At 44.9% G+C, this 25,666-nt stretch overlaps 1 long non-coding RNA gene across 1 annotated transcript in view; it reads right to left on the reverse strand.

Moving 5' to 3' along the window:
- The window catches only part of LOC123480811 (uncharacterized), a 34,835-nt gene continuing 9,169 nt past the window's right edge, over nt 1-25,666 (reverse strand). The window contains exons 2-4 of the long non-coding RNA XR_008427023.1: nt 2,864-2,946; nt 2,050-2,324; nt 1-1,553 (exon numbers count right to left, since the gene is read on the reverse strand). This is a non-coding gene — a long non-coding RNA (uncharacterized lncRNA). The remainder of the gene's footprint in view (nt 1,554-2,049; nt 2,325-2,863; nt 2,947-25,666) is intronic.

A 25,666-nucleotide genomic window follows, 5' to 3' on the forward strand; every position in this document is an offset into this window, starting at 1 on the left:
TCCTGCACTGGCATTGGCACCGCTGGAGCTCTTGCTCCCCATCCCTGCCCCCAGTGACCCCTGCAGAGCCTCACCCGGTTTGCACATGCTGAGGTTCTAGGGCTCAGTGCTGCCACCCCAGTGGGCACCAGAGTCAGGGTGCTCAACAAGTCTCTTCCCTATTTTGGGGACATTCCTTCAAGCAGGGACCAACACAGCATGTTGTGAAAAGGACATTCTATTGACAAAGATTTTTTTACTCATTTCTGCCATCTGAATCCTTTTTTCAGAAATAAATTATTAAGATCCCCCAAAACATAGAACAGATAGAAGAGGACCTACCCCATTGAAAACAGGGCGGGGCACACAGGCTGTCTTTGGTCTCTGGTCCTCTATCCAGGCAGCCCCATGAGCTTCTCCAGACAATACCCATGGTTAGAAATGCTCCGCCCATGACGTTCCCAGTTCAATGCATCTGAAAGACTACTGTTTTCTAGCCAGACTGTGCCTATCTTCTCTCACTCTGGCCCAGACCTGATGCTCCTGTTACAGGGTCCAGTTTCAGTCTGCTGCCCAGGGTGGTGGCAGGTGGTCATCAAGTGGCAACTTGTACCTGGGACTTGAGAGCAATTCAGAGCCAAGTCTATCCTTCAAAAGAGTTGAACGTCTGCACAAGCAGATTGTCTCAGTGGCAAGGGGCAGAGTCGGGGCTTCTGGTAAATGTGACTTTAGAAATGGCCCCTTGTGTTATATGTAACTTCTTAAAGCTGCCTTGGCACTAGATGATGTTCTAAAAACCAGAGCATGCTGAATTCTGGGGTGATCAGTAGTTACAGAAGACTCACTGAACTTCCCTGAGGCAGTGCCAGGGTCCCCTCCACCCTCCCAGGTGTCTTCCAGATCACCCCCCCATGCCTTTCCAGACAAGTCCACACACGTGCTCCTATTCTGCTGCAGTTCCAGCAGGTGTGGCAGAAAGGTGACCACTAAGTAAGATGGGAAAACTTACTGCTCCCTTATGCTTTGCTAAAAGCTACTGTGCTTTTTAATTACACCTGAGGTTCAGTTGACTTTCCCTGAAAATCAAGACAAATACAAACCACAAATGTGGATCCCACCACAATGCCCACTGCTCAGGCTCCGCCCTACCCCACACACTGTCCTCCCCACACTTGCCTGTCTACCCACTTCCCGGGATCCTTCAAAGCCTTGCCCAAGACCCACATCTTCAATGAAGCTACTTCTCCTACTACTCCTTTTAGAGTGTTGATGATTCCATCCTCATCTTTTGATAATTAATCATATTCTGCTTGAATTTTCAATGAACATTTCAGTGTTTTTGTTTATTTCTGTAACTCGATTGTTTGTTCCCTATGGGCAGGACCAAACCTTCCTAGAATTCCCCCATGGTGTCCAGTGCCACGTTTTATTCTGTGATTTGCAAATGGCCAGTGTTCGATTAGCATCAGTTGACTTACGCCACTGGCCAGTACTCCACCTGTCTGTCAAATAAACAGGCACTCTTTGAAGGTCGCTGTTATCGATCTATTTCATCCAGAGATACAAAACTAGGGCTGAAAAAGAGGAACACACATTTTAGTCTCATAATTTTTTAGTTCATTTAATATTTTTCCTAAGCAAACATTCATAAGTTTAGTCTATATAAACACACATCTTCTGTCTCTCAATACCTACCTTCCCCTCACAATACACCTTCCAAAATGCAAATCTGTCATTTTCTTTCACTGTTTTAAACCCCTCAGAGGCTTCCAATTGCCCTTAGGCCCTGGTCCAAATTCTTCATCTAACTCCCTTGGTGCTGGGGGATCCGGATTTGCTGCCTCTCTAACTTCACCTTGTCCCCTTCACTCTAGGGTCCCACACATTCAATTTGCAGTTCTTAGAACTTCTATACCAGGCTATCTCTCAACTCCAGGTCTCACGTAAGCTCTTTCTCTGTCTAGAATGTTCTTCCCTCGCTTTTCTTCCCTCCCCTGCATCCCTTCACCTGGCTCATTCCAGTTCAACTGTTAGTTTTCAGATTAAACCACTCTCCCAGAGAGGACTTACCTGATCCCCAGAAGTAAGAACAGGGAAACTCCACAGCATCCTTTCTGTGTCTCCTCTTCACTAGCGGCATTCTCACCTGTTTGTGTTCTCTCTGAGATCCTGAGGTTGGAGACAGTGTCCCGCTTGTTCACTGATGCATCCCCAGTGCCAAGAATAGTGCTAGTTGAATAGAACTGAAATGTCCCCACATTTCAACCAATGTTCAGGACATCTTTCACACATGCAGTGCTTCAGGCCATGAAGACATCACCCTTCAAGTGAATGCTTTGAGACTACTGTTGTGAGATAAAATTTACAATTAAAGAACACAATAGCATATCCAGATGCTGTATTATAAAGATGAGCACCTGAAACTTATATATTATTATTAACAAATGTCACCCCAATAAATTTAATTTAAAAAAGTAAAGACATACTGTGCAGAAGAGTTCCGTGGCCTCTAATTCAGCCCAATTCAGCTCAACAAGTCAAATCACTTCCCATACCACAACCTTATTCTGTGCCCCTGCCCTGTCCACCAGCCTCACTTGTGGTCTGTGGCTTGTGGGGCAGAAGAGGAAGGAAGGGGGAGTTATGACCACTGACATAACCACCACCAATCAGTACTATTACCCAGTATGTTGTGGCCACTTGAAGAAAACCTATCCTTCCTACTGGAAGAAAAGGTTCCAACATTGCTGATGGTCTGTGGATCTGAGACAGCTTCCGTTGATCAACAAGTGACCAGAGATGGTTTTAGTGGGTACAGACTAGCCAACCGTTCATGGAGTGTGGTTTCAGAGGGCACCCCTGCCCTCCATCCACACTTACATACCTCCTGACCAAAATGTTCCCATTAGACCTTGCTCCTTTTGCTAAAAGCAGTGGTTCTCAAACTGAAGTGTGCATCAGAGTCTCCTGGAAGACAATAAAACACAGATTGCTGGGCCCCACCCCCCGAGATTTTCATTCAGGAGGTCTGATTCAAGCCCCCAAAATTTGCATTCCTGAGTTCCCAGGCAATGCTGATGCTGCTGGCCCCAGGGACCACACACTGAGAGCCTCTCACTTAAACTAGAAATGGGTTTCAGCCCTCCTCATGCCTGAGAGTCACCTATGGAGCTGTGGAGCTTTTGAACAATGCAGAGTTTGAGTGCGTGCTGGGCTTCCGCATTCATCAGTGTACCACCCATGATGCTGATGCACAGGGAAGGTGGAGAACCACGTGTAGGTGTTTATGCCTGTTTACAGGCAATGGTCCTTCTAAAGAGCTGACACTCTGAAGTGAAATCAGTGATTTACATGCTAGTATTAAGGAGTTCCCAAGCTTTTCTGAGAGATTCTGGTGTAGGGGAAAGGAATAGGTACTGAAGGCTCTAGACAGAGGGACATATATGGAGGAGGCACAACAAAGGGAGGGAAACTGAGGCAGTCAAAAACCATCTTTACTTACCTTACCAAGAGCGGGGTGAAAGCCTTTTGCAGGAGGAGCCCTTGCTGCTACAATTGCAGCCACTTCCTCGGGCTCTCATTCCCTTTGGTTCTACTTCTAAGTCTCACTGACCGTGGCCAAGACCGTCAAAATGGACATGAAACCACAGCTGGTCAGGTTGTCTGCCTGAGACCTAGATCCCTAACCTCACATGCACCTCACTGTCCACAGAGACACTGGGGAGAGAGCACTTCCACATGGATTTGGTCCTCAGCACTCCCCTTGTGCATAGGACATGAGTGGGACTTCCACTCACTTTACAGGGAGAAATGACATATCTCTTTAGCTGAGCATATTCAGTCACGCATTTATCACACTGCCTTTTAACCCCAGTTGAAGTGAGTGGTGGGCAGAGAGAACAACATTTTTCTAGTTTCTTCTCCCAATGCCAACTTTTATATAGTTCTCACTGCCTCTTGAGAATAGCTTAGCTTAGCTCTTTCATAACTTGAAACCAGCCCAGTCTTCTAAGGAATTGTTCTTGTTGTCCTTGGCACAGCAGGCTCTAAGAATAAACTCTACATTTAATAGAGAGTCTCCACTTTCAAACTGTAGCAACTGCAGCCCGAAGCAGAGCCTGCTAAACTGGGAGCGAGGCCTCCAGCCATCAGCTGAGGAAGAGACTGGAGGATACCAGGTCCTCTTGCTCCCCAGTTGCAGATGAGAGCTGGGTGGGAGTGGGGCATGAGGACGTTTGTAAAACATGCTTCCCTTAATCCTGTGGTATCCTGAGGATGGCCGAACACAGGCCTTCTTCCTGACCCACAGAAAGAATGGAAGGCCTTGCACTGTGGAAATAGCTGAGAGGGGGAAGGGAAGAGATGGTACAGATGCCCTCAGCTGCTGGGGAGACCAGACAGAGGTATTTGCAGGAAAAGAGCCCTGAGAAGCAGGAGGCCTGGGCTCCCTGTAACTGGCTAAGCAACCTCAGAAAAGTAGCACCTCCTCTCTGGGCCTCAATTTCCTCATGTATAAACTGAAGAGGCTGGACCAGATAATTCTTGTGTTTTATCTATGATTCCACGGTTATGTGAATTGAACTGTTATTGAGTCACTTACTTTAAAATACACGTAATAAGCAGTTGTTACAACTGTGTTAAACTTAAAAGGTTATTTCATCTGTAGTACTGGATTTAATTTACAAGTTGCAAGAACTTTAGAACCCTCCAAAGAAATATTTCTCTCTCTCTCTCTCTCATTCATGTTAAATGATGAAGGTTTTCTGAACAAGGTGCTGTACAAGCAGATTAAATTTATGAATTTTCACATAACTTTAACATCACTTAAAGGGGAAATTATATGTGATCCTTAAAGCCCTTAATCCAAAATACTCATATATTATATCTAAGTGAGGAAAATGTCAAGAACAAAGGAAGCCTTCTTCCAGGAGGTAGAGTTGAATCTGCCCTCTCCTTGAGTGTGAACTCAGGAACTAACTCCTATCACACAGAGCATACAAAGGGGGGAAATGACTATAGTAGAGAATTCTGGCAGACACCTTAACCAAGAGACCAAGGTTAACATGGCCAGTGGGAAACCATGTACTGTCACACATTCCTGACATAACACTGTGAGAAATGCACTCTACCTCTGTGGCATTCTTTCCCCAAAATCCATAGCCCCAGTGTAGTAACAATAAACAGCCATCAAACCCAAATTCAGGGACATTCTACAAAATACCTAACCTGCACTCTTCCAAGCTGTCCAAGTTATCAAAGCAAGGAAAGAATGTGATCTCGTCACAGACAGGAGGAAGCTGAGGTGTGACAGCTGCATGCAACAGGGTGTCTTGTATAGGATCTTGGAACAGAAGAAAGATGCTAATGGAAAAAAAAACTGGTGAAATCCAAGTGAAGTCTATAATCTGGTTAATAGTATTATACCAATGTCAATTTCTTAGCTTTGATAAAGGTGCTGTAGCTATATAAGATCTTAACATAAGGAGAAGCTGGGTGAAGGGTACCCAGGAATTCTGTGTACTTTATTTTTGCAACACTTTCATAAATCTAAAATTACTTCAAAATAATAAGCTAAAAGATGAAGGACTGTACAGAGGGTGGACAAAGTCATTAATGCTGGAAATGTGTCAACTAGTAGTGAATATGGCACTACTCTTTGAATGTATTTTTTTCAAATGTAAGTTTTAAAATGTGTACATCATTAAACCTGAATTAAATGTCAAAAAACCATGGCATCACTATCTTTGTCTTCATAGTCACTAAATTACATTATAACCTCTATGAGAGATTTTCTGCCTTGTTCATAACTGTATCCCTATCACCTAACTCAGTATGAGTATGTGTTGAATGAATGAATGCATGAATGAATGATGCTATTCTGGGCTTTACATACAGATAATTAGATAAACTCAGTCCCTGATTCTTGGATTTTATAATCTAATAAGATATATTTAAATATTTTGTATATCAAATTTATATTTTAATATATATCATTTACATATAAATCTGAGAAATCTGAGATCAATATATAAAATCTAAGAATATGTATATAAAATATACATACATAAAACCAGAGAGAGCACAATAATAATATTAAGTGAATCTGGGGAAAAATGAATTTATGTTGGTAGGAATTTTTGCCTATTTTTATTCACTGCCATATTCTCAGTGCCTATAATAGGTTTGGCATTAGCTGACACCCAACAAATATTTGTTCAATGGATAAATGAATCAGCCTCATGAACAAGCCAAGGGGATGCCTTCCAGTTCCTTTCAGGTGAGCGTGTGGGAAGAGTGGGGCTGCTGCAGAGAAGCTCTCAGCCTCCCAGCCTGAAGGCAAGTTGGCACGTACTGTGTTTGTGCTAAATGTTCCCCTGAGATGCCTTAGAGATCCTCCCACTCTGCCTCCCATGGCCTTCCAGAATCCGCACCGTGCACAAAGGTCTGACTGTGTTTTTATCCAACGGCAAAAAAAGAAACACCACGTCGGAAATGTCTCCACACACTCATTTCCACACTGAAATTTGTGTTGACTTGGTGAAGAAATTCAACGGAACTGAACACCCCTCTGCAGAGTAGAACTTGACCTGAGAGCCCCCAAGCAAAAATTTTAGAATGAATCCCTTTACTCTTCTGAATTACCAAATAAACATCTCTCCAGAGAAGGGCTTCTCTTGTGGGGTCCCCAAGCAGTATTGCTGTCCATGAGCTTTTAATTGGAGCATGACTCTGGACACAGCATGGATAATTTCCCTGCTTCAGAGACCCTCAAAGTCTAGCCTCGAGTTACAAAGATGAAACACAACTGTGTACATAGAAATCTGTCTGGGAAGCCAAAGGTAATTAACTCTGCTCTTTTTATGCTTTAGAATCACAACCTCAAAATTTTCTATTGTTCTCTTCCAGGCACTCCTATTATTATGGACTAAAACTGAAGTGAAGCATCTTCTCTTTGCCACGGCCCTATCGTTAAAGGGGGAAAGGGAAATGATTGTAGTGGACTAAGGTCTCCTTTACCTGCTTTGTTACCATTGTTATTCATGGGAAAAATGGAGAGACCTCAGTGGAGAATCGAACTCTAGGACAGGCCCAACAGCTGCAGAGGAGGCGATTTGAGAAGCACCCTATAGTCCATCCAATCAAAACTAACTTTCTTTCTTTCCCACCACAGGTAATTAAAGTTGTCAGCATTAATTTTTAGCAAGTCACTTCTAACTCTTTGTGGATGGGTGCCATAATCCTGTTTCTGGCTTTTTTTGTTTTAATTATTTTATTGTTGTTCAATTACAGTTGTCTGCCTTTTCTCCCCACCACTCCCCCACCCCCACCCCATCCACACCCACCTCCCTCCCTTGCTTCCACTGCTTCTTTAATTCATTCTGTTCCCATGCCCCTGCACAGTGCTGGGCAAGTTGTAGGTGCCTAATAAATATTTGTAGTCTGGTTTATTTATTTTTATTTCTTTTCTTGTATCGATTCTATATAGGAGGGAGAGAAACATCAATGGAGAGAGAGACATCAATTGGTGGCCTCTTACACACTCCCCAAATTGGGACCAAACCCACAATTTAGGCATGTGCCCCTACTGGAAATTGAACCTACGACCATTTGGTTTGCAGGAAGATGCCCAACAAACTGAGCCACACCATCCAGGGCTATAATCTGATTTATTGTGGCACCTCCACTGCAGTCAGGGTCAGCTACTGGGGACTGTGATGGACACTGAGATGTCACAATAGTGAGAATCCAGAGTTTGAAGAGATTATCCAGCTGAACTATAAAACAAAGATGACCCTCTTGATAGTTTTCTGCAAGCGTCAGGCAAGCTTTCCTAATGTTTGGGATCTATAATAGAGTCAAGGCACTTCCTCAAGAGGTGGACTCGGCTGAAAGTGAAGAATGGCCCAGTTTCCCCTGTGCCAAGGAGTTCCTCTGTTCAGCGAGCAGGGGGGATTACTTAAAATGATGGATGTAGGGATGTTTTACAAATACACATGCTCTCATTCATTTTAACCACTTGGTGTTTAAGAGCACAGACCTGGAGTCAGATTGTCTACATTTGAATGCCTACTGTGCTAGTAACTAGCTGTGTGACTTTGAACAATTTACTTAACCATTCTGTGTCTCAGTTTTCCATCTGTAAAATGGACATAATACTACCTATCACAATCCTCTTATGGGGATTAAATATACATAAAGCACTTAGAAGAGTTCCTGGCATATAGAAAATGCTATATGTAGGTTAGATATTATTTTTGCTATTGTTATTTATTTATTATTATTAAAGCATTCTTCAGATATAAGGTATCTTTACCACTCTCCACAATGAATGATATTTCACTTTCTCCCAACAAAGTCATGAGTTTTATTATTATCCTCACTTTAGGTAAGAGAAAAATGAAGATCAGAAGACTTAAGTGTTTGTTAACACTCCTTTGCTCACTTTGCTACACCATTCTTACCTTTTGGTGATGGTGCAGATAGTGATCTTCAGGGGACAGTTGGGTCCCGCCATGCACCATGCTTGGCGTGGTGCAAGGGCAGGTGGCTCAGCAGGGGCCTACTAGGCCAAATAGGTGGTTTTCTTAGATAGTATCCTGCATATCATTCTGCTCTGTTGACTGACCACCACATCATTAATTCCATGTCTTACCTCTGCTCACTCCTCAAATACAATCCCTAGCTGCAAAACGAACCTTTATTTTTCTTATTCTAATTAGCTTGGTGATCATTTTGTCTCAGTATAGCTTGCCTTGCCTACCCTAAGTGTTTTTTTCCTGGGGGGAAACAATCTGCCATCTGCTGCCAGGCTCAGATATAGCCTATTGAGTTGGACCAGAAACGAGCAGGAGGTCAGGGCTTTGGGAACTGGGCCCCTGGGCTGGGGAGCATAAAGTTGGTGCCTGCCCTCCCAGGCTATTAGCTACTCAAGAGCTAGTATGTTTTCTGATGGCATCTGCTTTGTACAGGCTTTCCACGACCACTGTAAACCTGGAGCAAGGCCCTGGGGACGTTACAAGGTTGAGTCAGACACAGGCAATGCACCACAAGACTCACAGCCCAGGGATGGGTGAAAATCCCACACAAAGAAAACTCTTAATACTGGAGCCAGCTTACCTCATTTCAAATGCTGCTCTTCCTCTTACTAACTTCATATCTTTAGGCAAGCTGCTTAACTTTGCTGTGCCTCAGTTTTTCATCTATAAAACTTGGATAATGATTATACCTATCTAGTCAGGATTCAGTGAATTAATACATATAGAACGCATGGAACAATATCTGTACATGGTAAGCTTTTGATAAGTTATTATTACTATATATAATACATATAGTATATATAATATATATAGTATACCATATATAAGTATATAATATGCATATATAGCTTATACCTAGCATATTATTATATATACTATTATTAGTAGTATATATTAGTATATATAGTATACTAATATTAGTAATATTAATATATATTACTATATATACTATTATATAATAACTATATATTATTATTAAAATGTCCATTGCAACACCAAGGAAAGAGTGATTATTTCTGACGAGGTTGGTCCAAGAAAGATATAGTTATAAAACAATGTAACAGTCACTATTTGTTGAAAGCTCAAAATATGCCAGTCCCTTTATGAGCACTATTTAACAGCAATCTTCAAACTTTTTCATCTCACAGCACGCATAAACTAATTACTAAAATTCTGCAGCATACAAAAAATATATATTTTTTGCTAATCTGACAAAAAAGTATAATTTTGATTCATTCACACCAGATGCTATTGTTGTGTTGGCTGTTGTCATTTTTTTTATTTGACAATCTAAGTTAAAAAAAGGTCAGTGCCCCTGCCTACATAGTAATGTATTGCACACTTTAAAAATTCTTGAGGCACAATAGTTGAAAATCACTGATCTAATGTAATCCTCACAAAGCCCCATGAATGGATGATTTTGCCACATTTTAGATGAGAAAACAAATCTTCAGAGAAGATAAGTAACTTGCACAGTAGTCCATGGTGGGGCCAGAATTTGCACCCAGATCAGACCGCCTGCAGAATACCAATCCCTAACCACCGTGCCTTATTCTTTGGGACACATGGCTTTTGATACAGATCAGAAAGGCAGGAAAAGTGAAGTGTGTGGAAAGTAGCATGGGGAGGGGCACAAAGGCCTCTACAGCCAGGAAAGCAGTGCTGAGGTCAAGAAGCTCTGTCAGAGAAAGAGAATGAATGCTAAAGCCCCCTCCACTGAGATGAGTGCCAGGCTCATATAACACTTAGCCTTACCCATCCTAGGCCTCCAAGCTCACATTGTAGACCAGATGGGTATCCTGGATGACATCGTTGTGCAACGTCTCTGGAGCTTGGACCACACCTGACTGATGGAGTGATAGGAGGCAAGAAATCATCCCCCTTCTTCTCATCTCTCTCTTACATTCCCCCACTTCCTTTGGTATCTTTGTTGCTGAGATACAAACTATGATGGCATACTCAGAGTCCCATGTGCCTGACTCACTGTTGATGGGAAAAGATTCTGAGGGCAGAGGCTGCTGAGCCTCTCAGGGAAGGTTCCCAGCAGGACTGAATGGTTGAGCAGGCTTGCTGCTGGGAAAACCAGGAGCTCCTAGTGACTGGCCAGGCCAGGCCTGCATCTTCTAGAAGCTGTCCTCAACATCCTCACCTGCACCAGCTGAGAGAGGATTTCAGAAAGTGCACAGCTGGGCCCCAGCCAAAACAGAGTAGCTCTGCTTTTGTTCATTTCTGCCTGAGGCTGGGAGGTGCAAAGGCAGCCTGGACAACCTGGAGACTCTTCCTTACCAGAAATGATAAAACAGAAGCTAATGGTATCATCTTCAGGACAACCTAAGTAGGCATCATGCATGCATTCATTTATCAAAAAGCCATTACTGAGAACATACTACATGCCACGGGCACATGTAGGTAACTAGAGATAAATAGAATCCCTACATTCTAGAGAGGGGGGCCTTCCAGTAAACAAATATGGAAGACAATGGGATTCATGCTCAATAGAGGACACATAGGTGCTATGGAAGAACGGAAGAGGGGCACCCAATAGCCAAGGGAGGTGGATAGGGTGAGGTGCAGTGACATCTGAGTTGAGCTGTGAAAAGTAAGTGGGAATTAGAGTTGACCAAGAGAAGAGGCAGGATAACGCCAATGCAGAAGGAGGAGCATTTATGTAAATGTTTGTCAGCTGGAGTTATAGGAAATAAAGACATTCAACAGGCAATATTTTCTCTAAGAGTTATGGAAGATGTGGGAGAGAGAAAAGTTTTAAAAGCACCCTGTTAGCAGGTGAAGGGAGCTGAAAAAGGAGCTGACAATACATTCATGAGACTCACACGGCTCTCCCACCTCCCACGTCAGAGTTCTCTTCCTGATGGGGGACTCATTTTGGATTCTGGTGACTTCCTGTCTTCTGGATGGCTTTACAGAAGACACGTTGCTTGTAAGGGTGGGGAAAAAGCAGTTTTATACAACAATCTTATATACATTAATCCATTTGATCAACCCCATTTTACAAATGAAGAAGCTGAGTTATACAGGGATAGCTGATGCACAGCGTCACACGCCTGCAGAAATGGAGACCTACAGGAGGTCAGGGGCATGACTAGGGGAAACAATGGGAGTCAGACATGGACCTTCCAACACTCAATCTGAAGTTTTGCATTGTGTATCAGGAGACAGCCCTGATCTCTGTCTACTACTAACCTGCAATGGGATCTTGAATTAGTCACTTAATTTGTCTAGGCCTCCATCTTCTTATTTGTAAATGAATAGGTGAGTCTTTCTGAAACCCTTTCTTACTCTCAGTTTGTAGTGTCTTAGAAGGAAACTTGCACCATTACTATCCCTCACCCCTAAGAGTTCCTTGATCAGAAATCAAGAATTGCCACTTGGAAGCCAACCCATGAGCCTTCTAACCCAAAAATGAGGCTTTAATGGGCAATATTATAGATGGCTTTCCTACATTTCCAAAACCCCATAAGGTTTAGAAATTCTCCTAAATAAATAAACTTGCCTTAATAATTTATTGACCTAGAATCCATGCAAGAAAAAAATGACGTGTAATGAAGAGAAAGGACAAAAAAAAATGCCCTATGGTCAATCAAGTATGTGCCCTTGGTCACGGCCTCTTTGCCTCACAGAGACTCAGTTTATTCATCTGCAGACTGAGGTAGCTGGAATAGGTGATCATTAAAGTCCATTAAATGTCTTCAATAAACCTTACCTCAGCAATGCAACTGGACCCAGAGACATGGAGGACTGTGGGACAAACGGGGCAGGCAGTGCAACCGCTAGCAGACCCCGTAGCCCCACATTCGCGCATACATGAACTGGGAGGAACGGCAGGGGAGCAAAACAGACCATGCAATCAGGGCTCCAGCGCAGGGAAATAAAGCCTCAAACCTCTGATTGAAAATACCCGTGGGGGTTGAGGCAGCAGCAGGAGAAACTCCCAGCCTCACAGGAGAGTTCATTGGACAGACCCACAGGGACCTAGAGCGTGCATAAGCCCACCCACTCAGGAATCAGCACCAGAGGGGCCCAGTTTGATTGTGGGTAGCAGAGGGAGTGACTGAAATCCGCCAGAGAGTGGAGCAAGCGTCATTGTTCCCTCTCAGCCCCTCCTCCACATACAGCATCACAGTCCAGCTACCAGCATTACCCTGCCCCAGTGAACACCTAAGGCTCCGCCCCTTTACATAACAGGTACACCCAGACCAAAAAAAAAAAAAAAAAATGGCCCAAATGAAAGAACAGATCAAAGCTCCAGAAATAATTCAACTAAGCAGCAAACAAGTAGCCAACCTATCAGATGCACAGTTCAAAACACTGGTAATCAAGAAGCTCACAGAATTGGTTGAATTTGGTCGCAAATTAGATGAAAAAATGAAGGCTATGCTAAGAGAGACAAAGGAAAATGTACAGGGAACCAATAGTGATGAGAAGGAAACTGGGACTCAAATCAACGGTGTGGACCAGAAGGAAGAAAGAAACATCCAACCAGAACAGAATGAAGAAACAAGAACTCAGAAAAATGAGGAGAGGCTTAGGAACCTCCAGGACATCTTGAAACGTTCCAACATCCGAATTATAGGGGTGCCAAAAGGAGAAGAGGAAGAACAAAAAATTGAAAACGTATTCGAACAAATAATGAAGGTGAACTTCCCTAATCTGGCAAAGGAAATAGACTTCCAGGAAGTCCAAGAAGCTCAGAGAGTCCCAGAGAAGCTGGACCCAAGGAGGAACACAACAAGCACATCATAATTACATTACCCAAGATTAAACGAGAGAGAATCTTAGAAGCAGCAAGAGAAAAGGACACAGTTACCTACAAAGGGGTTCCCATAAGACTGTCAGCTGATTTCTCAAAAGAGACCTTACAGGCAAGAAGGGGCTGGCAAGAAGTATTCAAAGTCATGAAAGGCAAGGGCCTACATCCAAGATTACTGTATCCAGCAAAGCTATCATTTAGAATGGAAGGGCAGATAAAGTGCTTCTCAGATAAGGTCAAGTTAAAGGAGTTCATCATCACCCAGGCCTTGTTATATGAAATGTTAAAGGGACTGTATCTAAGAAAAAGAAGATCAAAAATAAGAACAGTAAAAAGATAACAACCTATTAACAACTGAACCTTAAATACAAAACAAAAGCAAACTAAGCAAACAACTAGAACAGGAACAGAATCTCAGAAATGGAGATCACATGGAGAGTTACCAGTGGGAGAGTGGGAGGGAGAGAGAAGGGGAAAGGTACAGAGAATAAGTAGCATAAATGGTAGGTGGAAAATAGACATGGGGAGGATAAGAATAGTATTGGAAATGAAGAAGCCAAAGAACTTACATGTATGACCCATGGACATGAACTAAAGCGGGGGAATGTGGATGGGAGGAGGTGTGCAGGGCAGAGGGGAATAAAGGGGTGGAAATGAGACAACTGTAATAGTATAATCAATAAAATATATTTTTAAAAAGCAAATAAAAAATAAAATAAAGTGTAAGCTCCATGAGGGCCAGGACTTGTTTACTCCTGTATTCCCTAGCACTCATATCACTGATTGGCACAGAATAGACATAAAATAAGTTTCATTGAGTAAATGAATGAGTGAATTGTGTGTACATAGCAGGAATGGCAAGAACCTCAGAAACCCATCAAACATAGTCCTAGGAGTTGAAGTGAAATACAGTGGGATGATATCCTGAAGCAGACAGAAATGCAACAAGCCAGAGAAGGGATTAAATCAGTCAGCTGAACTTAATCTTTAGATTCAAGAAATGCATTGGGCCAGCTATGAGACGTGAGGTCCACGAGTCAGAGACTATAATGGACTGGAAAGCCAAGAAAGGGCAAAAGAGAAATGAGAAGTTTCAAGAAAATTGTTCTAGTCGTGACAGCATAAGCACATTTATGGTGCATCAGTGGACTGGTCTCGTTTAAAGGCACAGAGTTGGAAAGGACAAATTCCATTTCACTTCAACCCATCTTGGAAGGATCTAATTTTAGAATATAGGCAACATATACTCTAATGTTTACCATTCACTGCATTTGGTTTAATTTGCTCTAAATTTATTTCTAACTTAGGAGGTGTCCCAGAATTCAAGTATTCCAGTCTCATGCCATGGTCTCATGACATACCGTCTGCCGCATTAACATCAACTTGGCTTTCCCAGTGATGCTGGTAAGGAAGATGATGATGATAATTAGACCCATCTCGGTTTTCAGAAAGGGTTTGAGGATTTTATAAGGTAACAACAACAATAAATAACACTCATGTTGTCCTTGCCATGTGCAAACCACTGTTCTAAGGACTTTACAGGTATTTACTCATTTAACCCTCCCAAAAATCTTATGAGGTAGCTGCCATTGCTATCCCCACTTCATAGGGGATAAAGCTGAACCCCAGGGAGGTTAAATCCAAGATCACTCAACTAGAAAATGGCAACATATACAATAAAACAAAAAATAAGTCCTTTAAGAACCAAGTCATTAAAGGAGGAAAGGATGGCCCATGCAGACTGATATGATCAGAAAACTTGGGAAGAGACTACTGCGAAAACTCACCACAAAACTTAATTATGAGCTTCCTAGCAGCCCAGAGGAAAAAGATATTGTGATGGGTTTTTGCCCTTTGTAATCATGGGCAAATCATAAAAAATTTAAGAAAAGTCTCATAAGCTTTCTTATGGAAAGCTTGTGAGACTAAACCAAAAACATCGAAGAGGCGGGGAGTAGTCAGTGTGAGCAACGATGCTACTCTAGAGGGCAGAGTCAAACAGAGAGAAGAGTCGAGGCAGAGGTAAGAGGGGAAAGTAGACCAAAGTGCCAAAAATGTCAACAGGGGTGGGCAAAATAGAGACCAGAAAGACGAGGCAGGAGGTTCAAAACACAGAGAAGGCAAGAGTCTAAGTAAGGACTAGAAACACGGTAGGGCTGGCACCAGAGAAAACCTGGGAAATGCAGGATACTGATCATAAAGTCCTTCAGTACCTTGCTACTCAAAACGTGGTCCTCGGACCAGATACATCTGCTTCATCTTGGAACTTGCCAGAAATAGAGAATTTAGGTCCTCCCAGTTGTACTGAATCTGAATCTGCATTTTCAAACCAGATCCTCGGGTAACTTGAATGTACCTGCAGGTTTGAGTAGTACTGCCTTAACAGAGCCTTCGGTGAATTTTCACACAGCGTTAGACTCCAGGCACACGTCAGGCACATCACATTCACGATCCCTTTGGATCCTCATCATAGTCATACAATAAAAATATCCTTGCCCTGGCCAAGTGGCCCAGGTGGTGGAGCATTGTCCCACACACCAAAAGATTGTGGGTTTGATCCCTGGTCAGGGCACGTACCTAGGTTTCGGGTTCTATCCCTGGTGTGGACAGTTACAAGATACAACCAATCAATCTCTCCCTCCCTCTCTCTCTCTCTCTCTCTCTTTCTCTCTCTCTCTCTCTGTTTGTCTCTCTCTCTCCCCCTCTCTTTCTCTGTCAGTATATCCTCTGGTGAGGATTTAAAAAAATTTCTTTGAAGATATCCTTTTGTAGGATATCTGTTTTGAAGATATCCTGTTTGTAGTCACATTGCAGATGAGAAAATAGAGGCCCATGGTCGCAGTCACACAACAGGGCTGGGACTTTGTTCCCAAACCAATTTGCTTCAAATTTAATGCACATTGATAATTCAGTGCAAATCCATCCTAAGGGCCTGAGAAAGGAGTGGCCTGGCCTGGACATTAACAGAGAACTGCTGCTGGCACGCATCAAATGTGCGTAGTGAATAATGGAGGAGGCTCCTGCCGTAGGGATGGAAAGAAAGGGGGCAGCTGTGAGCAGGTATAGTTGATGTCTTGTAGGAAGACATAACCAGGGCCTTCTGAAAGCATGGCAAATCGGCCCTGAATCTATTTCAGAAACAAGTCCTTCTGATTCTATTACAGGGGACAAGTGGAGGTAGCTCCCACCATGACATGCTGCCTACTCTGAGCACCCTGGCCCCGACCCTCCCCCAGCTCAGCTAGCTGTGATGTGCTATCTTTCTGTTCCATTTGTTCAGCAAAATGTCAGTGTGGGGGCAAACGAGAGTGAACTCATCTTTCATGTGACAATTAGTCAGGTACCACTTGTAACAACTCTTGTGTGTGATTTATGTGTGTATTGTGTGTTAACTCTTCCTTTTTTTGTGGCTGGTCTCTCCACCCAGTTTTTCTGAAGTTCCACGTGGGCCAGGAGTATCTTGTATTTAATTGGACTCCCCAGAGCACAAGGCAGACACACAGTATGTATTTAACGGGCTTTGGTGACAGATAGCCTCTTCCAGAGTGTGAAGGCAGCCCAGCTTTTCCCAGGCCCCTCAAGACCCGTCCAGGTAGAGCAGTCAGGGTGGAGGTGACCAGTCCTGATTGTTAAGTGGGGCTACCCCATGGGCTGGACAGACTGTCCCAGTTAACCTCCCCATCCAGGGGCTCAGGGAATCCCTGCTGTGCCTCACCCTCCACTTTCATCTTCATAAGAAACGGCAACATCACCACACGTGGGTGTGTGGTGTGAAGATACAAGGTGGAGTTCTCGCCAGGGCAGCCGTTTTGCTATGTTGTTTTCCTGCCCCTTCCTGGGGAGATAAGATGTAGACAGGCTTGTGGTTCTCTCCTACCAACCCTCAAAAGGCAACAAGCAACCAAGTTCCCATTTCTCAGGTGCCTCCTCAGAATTGCACCCCATGTCAATATCTATAATGAGATATGGGTCACTTAAAAGAAGCAGTAAAGAAAAAACACTACTTCCCAGAATGCAGGGAAGATCAATGCCTCTGAGCTTCCCTTTCTTCTCAGAAGATCTCCAGGCAAAACTGATTTGCATGGGCTCTATTCAGAACGACACAGAGGGAGGCTCAAGCCTGAGGTTGCAGAAGATGCTGCCACTTTCCATCTCCCCTAGGGAGTGGGGGGAGATGAGCACTAAAAGAGAACTAACTGTGGGGGTCATCGGGGGGCCTAGGGAGAGAGGAGCAGACTGCTCTGGAAAGACAAAAGGATACAAAGTCGTATATCCTTTGAAAGGAAGAAATAGCTAAAAAGTATAAATGGCTATGCACACAAACCCGCTTCTTCCCTGGCTCTGAATCAGGTTCCAGTTTCAAGCTGGCCTCAACATGGACAAACTCCTCCAGAACTCAGCTTGAATTGGAGGTGGTGACCCCCTGCCTCACCCTCAGTGCAGAGTGCACAATTAGCCCCACTCAGCAAAATCCTGTGACTGGTCTGCTGATTAGCAGTGTGTTCTGCCAGCCCCAGAGGAGGGAAACCTAATTCTGAACACTCCTTACCCCTCTAAGCCTTCTCCTTCTCCTTCATTCCTCTTCAGACTCCCTCATTTTATTAGCTGGGGTAATACCAGTCACCTTGGTGCTAATGTTTACTGAGAAGTCAAAGAGAGTAAGTATGAAAGATAGATAGCACTGTGCAGAGGGCTTGAAAAGGCAGAGGATTTAAAAATAGGGATTTTTCTTTTTATTTAAAAGGAATCAGGCCCTCCTGGCTTTAGGTTAGGTCCCAGAGGTCAGGCTGAGTTGGGGGGAAGGGAAAGGGAGGGGAGAAGGAGCGAGAGATTGAGATTCTTTATGCTTCTCCTGATGTGAAAAATGGTGAGACAAGGAGACAGGTGTGGCTTGTGGCCTCATGTGACCTAGGGATGGTCTCGTGACCTGGGGATAGGTCGCCAAATGGCCAGCCCAACAGCCTCCCAAGATACATCCAATCTAGCCTTCAGAATGAAAGTGTGCCTGGCCACAGAGTTGGAAGGGATTGATGTGCAGTCCTGAGGTGGGGGCAGAGGATACAGGCCCAGAAGTCAGAAATACAATGAAACATGGCAGCTCCGTTGTTATTAAGTTTCAGGGTATTTTCCATTCCGGGCAACCTAGGAAGTCTAGCTATTAAGGCACCAGGACTCAGAGAGTGTGAGAAGGGGGAGGTTTGTGTATTACTGGTGGTATAAAAATGAGGTTGTACAGACTTAGTCTATAGAGACTCTGTTGGTTCCTTTCTAAGCCCCAAAATAGAAAGAACTGAGTCAGTCTCTCTCTCTCCCCCCCTTTCTCTCCCTTTCTCTCCCTTTCTCTCTCTCTCTCTCTCTCTCTCTCTCTCTCTCTCTCTCTCTCTCTCTGACCTGGTTATAGTATTGCATTTACTCCTAGATAATGTGTGCCTCACTTGAGGCCCCCAGATCTTAGGGGACTCTGGCTTCCTGAGTTCAGGTCAGAAGAACAGATTCGAAAAGCCATCAGTCATGCCAATGGAATGGAATAATTTGGGGTACTTCAGGGAGATCCCAGCACACCCTGGCTCTAGTTCAAGATCCCAGCACACCCTGAACCTCCCAAGAGGCACAGAAGATGTCCGTCAGGGCAGGATACTGTGACCATTAAGAGCACAGGTTTTGGGGTCAGAGCTCCTGGATTTGTATTCTGGCTCCACCATGTACTTTGTGAACTTGACAAAGTCACTTGGCTTTTCTGCACCTTGCTTTCTCACATGTAGAAAGGGATAATAATGTTCCTTGATAGGATTAAATGATATATTGTATATGCCTAACACAGTGTCTGAGCAGATCAAGCGCTCGACAACTAGTCTTTAATATCTTTATTCCTATTATCATTGTTTTTCCCCAGATCAGTAACCTCACTGGGCCTGCAGTGAATTCTGTTGTGTAGATTTTCAAGGAAACTAGTCCCCCCAGCCTTTCCCAAATCCCAGGAAGCTCTTGAGGACTTTAGCATGTACACGACTTGCCATATGTTAGTTTGACCTGAGGTTCAGGTCCCCGTGCAGTCGGAGGGTGGGCCTACATTTTGGACAGAGTTTGGTGATTCCAACAACTCTGTCTCATGTCAGCTTTTTTTACAGACTGAGAGATTAAGAACTTGCCCTTGTCAAAGTTTTATCAAGTCTGATTGAAGGACTAAACGTAATATTAACCAGCAGTTCTGACCAGGTTTCTGCCAGTCACTGCCTCGCATGGCTGCCTTGGCTTCTCTTCCTCTTCCTCTTCCTGCTCTCTCTTTGCTGATCTGGACCAAGGTTGGTATTCTCGTCACACGGTCATCACCCAGGTGAGCTCAGCTCAGCGTGAAACAAACAGCTCATCTGAGGGCCTCACACCGTCTGCAGAGGGAGGGGACAGCCCTCCTCAATCTCCTGTCCTCTCGTAAGTGGCTCTTTCGGTTCCATCTTTCAACAGCCAGGCAGAAAGGGTTTTCATCTAAACCCTTTGAGCCTTCCAACAGAGAGCACTAGCTACCCCTAGTTCTTTGGGTGCTGGGTGGTCGACACCAACTCCCTCATAGCGTTGTCTGGGGGTCAACCACTCAGCTTTAAAAGATGTCTGGAATAATTTGTTTTCAAAAGGCTTGTATGTTTATTATTTTTTGAACTTCAGTTTTAGATCCGTTTGGGTGTTCTCCAGAAAAGAGCCACGCTGATTTGGCATTCAACCATTCTTGCTCCCACGCTCCTCCCTGCTCCCAAGCATCTTGAATCCCTGCTGAGCAGCTGCCAGTTTGTGCTTCTGAGGCTTGTTCATGTTCTTGGGCCACAGGGCATATTTTATAAACACACGGTCAGTTTACACTGCCTGGGAACTTAGGGGCTTTCCTCTCTACGGGAAACAGCTGTGAGGAGCTTGACCAACCTTCGCTTTGTGGAGAGTGAGATGTCGCCTCTGATCATGCACGTGGGGCAGGTGCACTGGCTGGGTTCCTATCGTTACGCCCGAGGATTCTCCCAGAAATGCTAAGAAGGGAAGCTCATTATGCTCTCCTCCCTCACTTCCAGTTCAATTGCTCATAAATGACTTTGCATACTACAAACCTCGTATCTGTACATCTTCACACCGTCTGCCAGTAGCACCTTCCAGCATCTGACGGCTGTGGGCCTTTGAGGTTACAGAATCATGGAATCATAAAGCTGGAAGGTACTTCAAGAGAGTCATTTACTCAACAAACTACATGAACACTTACTTTTTGCAAAGTACTCTGCCAGAATCCATGGGTGAAGGAAGGTGACAAGACCAAGTTTCTGCCTTTGTAGAAGCAACAGGCTCCCAGCTGTGTTATCACCCCCAAGAAGCCTTCCATGACCTTCTCAGGCAGGCTTAGGCTGTCTTTCTCTGTGGTCCTATATCCCTCTGCTGACCACCATCATGGAACCTACATGTTGCTGTGAAATGAGCTTTGTGTCTTTCTTCCTCACTATGCTAGGTGACAGTGAGATTCTGCAGCTCATATTATAAGGTTTTCACAAAGGGGAAGTAAAATAAGAGCAGAAATGCTTTATTAATTAGCCACCAATAATGGTAGATATTTGGATAAACACCCAGACAAGATGAGGTTGGTGGCTGCTGGAAGGGGAGAGTACTGGAGAAGCCAGAGGGGTATTGCCAATCTTGAGACCCCCTGAAACCAGTCAAAATGGGATCATCTTAGCTACTGCTCTATTGGCCTTTTTGCAAACCTTTGCTCTGTCTGGAGAAGATTGAATTCACTTGCTAAAATGGCCGTAACAAAGACTGGGTGGTTTAACAACAGATACTATCTTACAATTGCGGGGGCTGGAAGTCTAACATCAAGATCAGTAGGATTGGCTCCTTCTGAGGACCCCTCTCATTGGCGTGCAGATGACTGCCTTCTCCCTGTGCCTTCACGTGCTCTTTTCTTTTATCTCCTCTTCTCAGAAGTCCACCAGTCACATTGGATTAAGGCCCTCTTATGACCTCATTTTTCCTTAATTACCTTTTTTAAGACTCTATCTCCAAATGCAGTCATACTCTGAGGTACTGGGGTTAGGTTTTCAACATACAAATTGAAGTGGGGGGAGGGCAAACAGACACAATTCTGCCCATAATAGAGGTCATCAACATGGGTGCTCACAGAAGCACCAGAGGGTTCCAAGCCACAGCCAATCAACCCAGGTTCCAAGAACTAGGCCTGTGATATCTCCCTACTTGGCTGACTTAGAAGTCTGGAGATTTAAAGCTTCATTCAGCACCGGTTACCAACCCAGCCCCATTTCTTGTATGTGCCCCTTCATCCCTTCCCCTCCCTACAGCACTGGTATGACCTGAGGTTTCTGCAGTTGAGCCAAGAGCAAGAGAAGGTATCAATGTGGAAAAAAAAAAATCATGCCTCCCTTGGGACTAGGATGCTAAATAACATCAATGAAGGCAATTTCCAAGGGAACTACTGGCTTGCTTCCCAAGCCCATAAGCAGAACATAGAAAGAAGATCCAAATACCCTGGCGAGATGGAGGAGAGCCAAGCCACCGACAAGCACCAGCAGTGGATTGCTGACTGCCAGCCAGAGCCATGTGCTGCTAGACAGGAACCAAGATGGAGCAGGGAGTGCAGCCTGCCAGCAGGACAGCCTTCCCTTCAGCATGGCCCCTGCTGTTAGCTTGTGCAGGGACATGAGTCCTCACCAGCCTCAATCCCCAGGATTGTTCTTCATCAATGGGTGCCAGTTGGCTAAATTTCACATTGGAAAAGAGTACAGGATGTGAGCTTCCAAATCAACCGACTCACTGTAACAGACTTGGCTTAGCTTGGCTGCACAATGCCAAGACAGCAGGGGGATGTTGCTGACTCAGCGAGGGGAGCCCAAGGACAGGCAGGTGAGGGAGTGGCTGGGAGTGGAGCACACCCACCACAGACAACTGGAGTAGCCTAGAAGTGCACAGAGCTCAGCCAGTAAGCTGCCATCCAGTTCTCTAGAGGAAGGCAAGTTCACAGGCAGGGGTCTCTGCTGCCCCCATGCCAGCTCTCAAGGTGTAAAGACCCAGAGGACTTGCAGAAACCAGATATTGACTTCTCCAAGGAGATGTTAAAGCTTCATCCCAAATCATCCAAGCAGTCCAAATGAGCTGCTCCTTAATTTCATTCTAAAACTGCATATGTAGCAGCATAAGCCGAGCTAAGAAACCTAGCTCTGGCATTGTCACTGAGGAGATATTAGCCAACAGCCTTCCCTGGACCAGGTAGCATTCTGGGCTTTACCTGGAGAAAGCCACATTTTTCACACAAATACCAGAGGATAAGAATTGGGAGGAAGGAGGCAATGGACATAGTAGGGAATGGACCCTACCTTTATAGGGGGAGATAATACAGAAGATGAAAGCATCTTACAAGAGCTGAGCCTCAAAAATCACAGGTACTGCATATAGAACTCCTTAGCCCAACTCATTCTCCCCTTTGATGGGTAAGAACATAAAAGAGCATTCACACAACCTGAGTCTGTCTGCTGGAAGTTGGGAGGGATTCCACTGGCAAACTGATGACCCCATTCATTCACTCATTTAGCACATATTTGTTGAGTATCTGATTTCTAGTAGGCACTATGCTGCGAGGTGAACAAGATAAACTCATAGGCCCTAGCCTCACAAAGCCTACATTCTAGGAAGAAAAGAGAAAATAATTAAATTATACATTTCAATGTATTTATAATTGTGGTAAATGCTTCCATGGGTTTTGAGAGCATACAACAGGACCTAGTCTGAGAGGCCTGGGAAGGCTACCTGAAAAGTGACCCCCAGGTTGGCCTCTGAAGGAAGAGTGGGAATTACATAGATAAAAGAATGGGATGGAGAGAAGAGAGCATGCCAGGTAAAAGAAGCAACAAATGCAAAAGCCTTGAGGTTGGAAAGAGCATGACAGAACCAAGAATCTGAAAGATCCCTAGTAGCTGGAATCCAGAGAATGATGAGAGATGAGTCTGAAGAGCATCTTTCCTTAGGAGGCCATATTATGTGGGGCCATGTAGACTTTCTAAAGGGTTTTGAGCTCTATTTACAAGCAGTAGGGAGTCATAGGAAGGCTCAGAAAAGGAAGACGTGACATAACTAGGTATGTCAACCTGAGCACTCAGCCCCCCCCTTACCTAATGTTCCCTAGGTGCAGGTGGGGAGACTTGACCTTGTTTCTGGGTCCATCATGATCTGAAAACTATAAACTGGACAACTCAAGGATTATTTTGTCTCTAGGGAGCAGAGCTGTCCAAGAGATTTGCAAAGATGAACTTCAGGTTTGCACTTGTGTGAGCAGAAGGGCAGGACGACCCCATGGGCTCCAGCTGAGCCACACATTAAATAGTGTCTGAAGAGCAAAGGGTCCAGACTGCCTAGGCTGCAGGAGAGAGGAAGTGAGGCTGGCCTCACCAGCAATGCTCCACTCTGAGGCCTACAAAAGGTGAGGAGCTGGGGCAGGTTGCAGTGATTTTTCTTGGCACCTGTGAGATCAAGCTCATGGGTTTACAGAGCACAAAACTATGAAGGAGGGTCAGCCTTCTCCATCTCCGAAACTGTGATTCACTGCAAATTTCGTCACAAACAGGAAGGTTGTCCCTTCTCCATTCACCAAAAGGGCATCTCTAATTACCCACCACCACCAACCCCATCTACCCTAAACTGCTCCTAGCCAGACAGTCTCTTCTCTGACCCCAAAGAGGAAAAAGGCAGAGAGGGTCCTCCTGGTCTGAGACCTTCAAAAAGAGCTCCAGCAAATCCTTCCCCTACCTCTGAGCCAACCACCCTTCCTGCAGCCTAATTTCAATCTCAGTGTTAATGTCCAAGGCACAGAGATTTGTCTCAGAAGTCATCAGTAAGGATACAGTGGTTATGGACAAGACCACACCACACAGCCCCAATTTCACCTGGTTTCTTCCCTACCCGCCCATGAGCAATGGCTCTGGCCTTGGCCTCTCACACCTCCCACCTCCCCCTGTTCCAAAGCCTGGACTCGCATCGTGCAGTCTCAACTCTCACACATGCAGGACTGACTACAATCTTAATGTTCTGTCCACAGGCTGCGCAGGACTTCATCCAGCATGAAACAGATGGGGGAGAAGTGGCCCTGCAGCCGCCTGAGAAAGGGAAAACACCAGTCCCATCTGAGCCTCAGACCTGCAGGAGATGAACCTCCATGCTGCTCACCCCATGCCCCTACCCAGAGAGTCCTGGGGACACACATTACACACACATCTGTCTCCCTAAATGCCCACATGGTCACCGCAAACTCTGGAATGGAGAGATATCACCCTTTGTCTTATCCTCATCTCTTCCCTGTCCGAGGCTGGGGTCGGGTGCATGGCAAGATAGTAAAACTGAGTCCAGAAGAACCTGTTACCACTCAGAAACACTCTCACTTAGAACCTTTCTGCCTTTGGCTGCAGCAGATGGGCCAGGCCAGGGCAGACACCCCTCAGGGTGTTGCAGGGGCTGCTCAGTGGGTACAGGAATGATGCACTCGCACAAGACACACTCGGGAACTCCGGGTTCCATGTTGGGACTCCATTGTAGCCAGCCCCCAAGGGGAGCACTGTGTGAGGGAGGAAGGGAGGGCAAATCTAGTAGGTAGATGCAATGGCAGCTTTAGTCGTAGGGAGACCACACCCCTCCATCCCTTTCTTCCTAACCAAGACACCCTAAGTGAGGACATTCGTGCATTTTCTTTGTGTGCTTAATCTGAGCACCCTTCCAAACCCTGAGCACTAGTCACAGTGGATTTCCACTTCTTTTCCAACTGAGGCTCCTGCAGTCTTTGACCCTTGACCTGGCTACTCTTCAGTATATACCTGTGGAAGAAAGTCCCCTTTGGGCACTCCTCAAACCTGTCTTCAGGCCCCCAGACCCTCACCCTAAGTGCAGCAAGAAGAGGCACCGCAGTGACAGAGCTCCCCCTGCTGACAGCTCACTGTGGTGGCAAGCCCAAGAAGGCTTTGCAGGGTGGGTGAGCCTCTGTCCTAGTCACCCATCTGTGAAATGAGGTTCCATGAATACCTTCCAGCTCCCCTCAATCTACTACTCCCAAATAAAGATGGCTTTATCAGGAAGATCTTCTGAAGAAAATCCCTTTATATTAGTGCCAGGGCTCCCCAGAAAACACAGAACTTCTGTCTGAAGTTCTGACACCCAGGCCAGGCCAGACTGATGGGAGGTGTTCCAGGGTTCTTGCTGCACGAAGCTCAAAGAATCATGTGTGCCAGGCAACTCAAATAAATGCCCACGCTGACTTCCCCCCCAGAGAGCTGGCCTACCTCGCCACAAAGGAATTCTTAGACACTTTGCCCACCTCTCACACCACAGGCAAACGAGGATAAGCCTACAGCTTCCG

The sequence above is a fragment of the Desmodus rotundus genome, chromosome 5, assembly GCF_022682495.2.
Source record: "Desmodus rotundus isolate HL8 chromosome 5, HLdesRot8A.1, whole genome shotgun sequence".
NCBI lineage: Eukaryota > Metazoa > Chordata > Mammalia > Chiroptera > Phyllostomidae > Desmodus > Desmodus rotundus.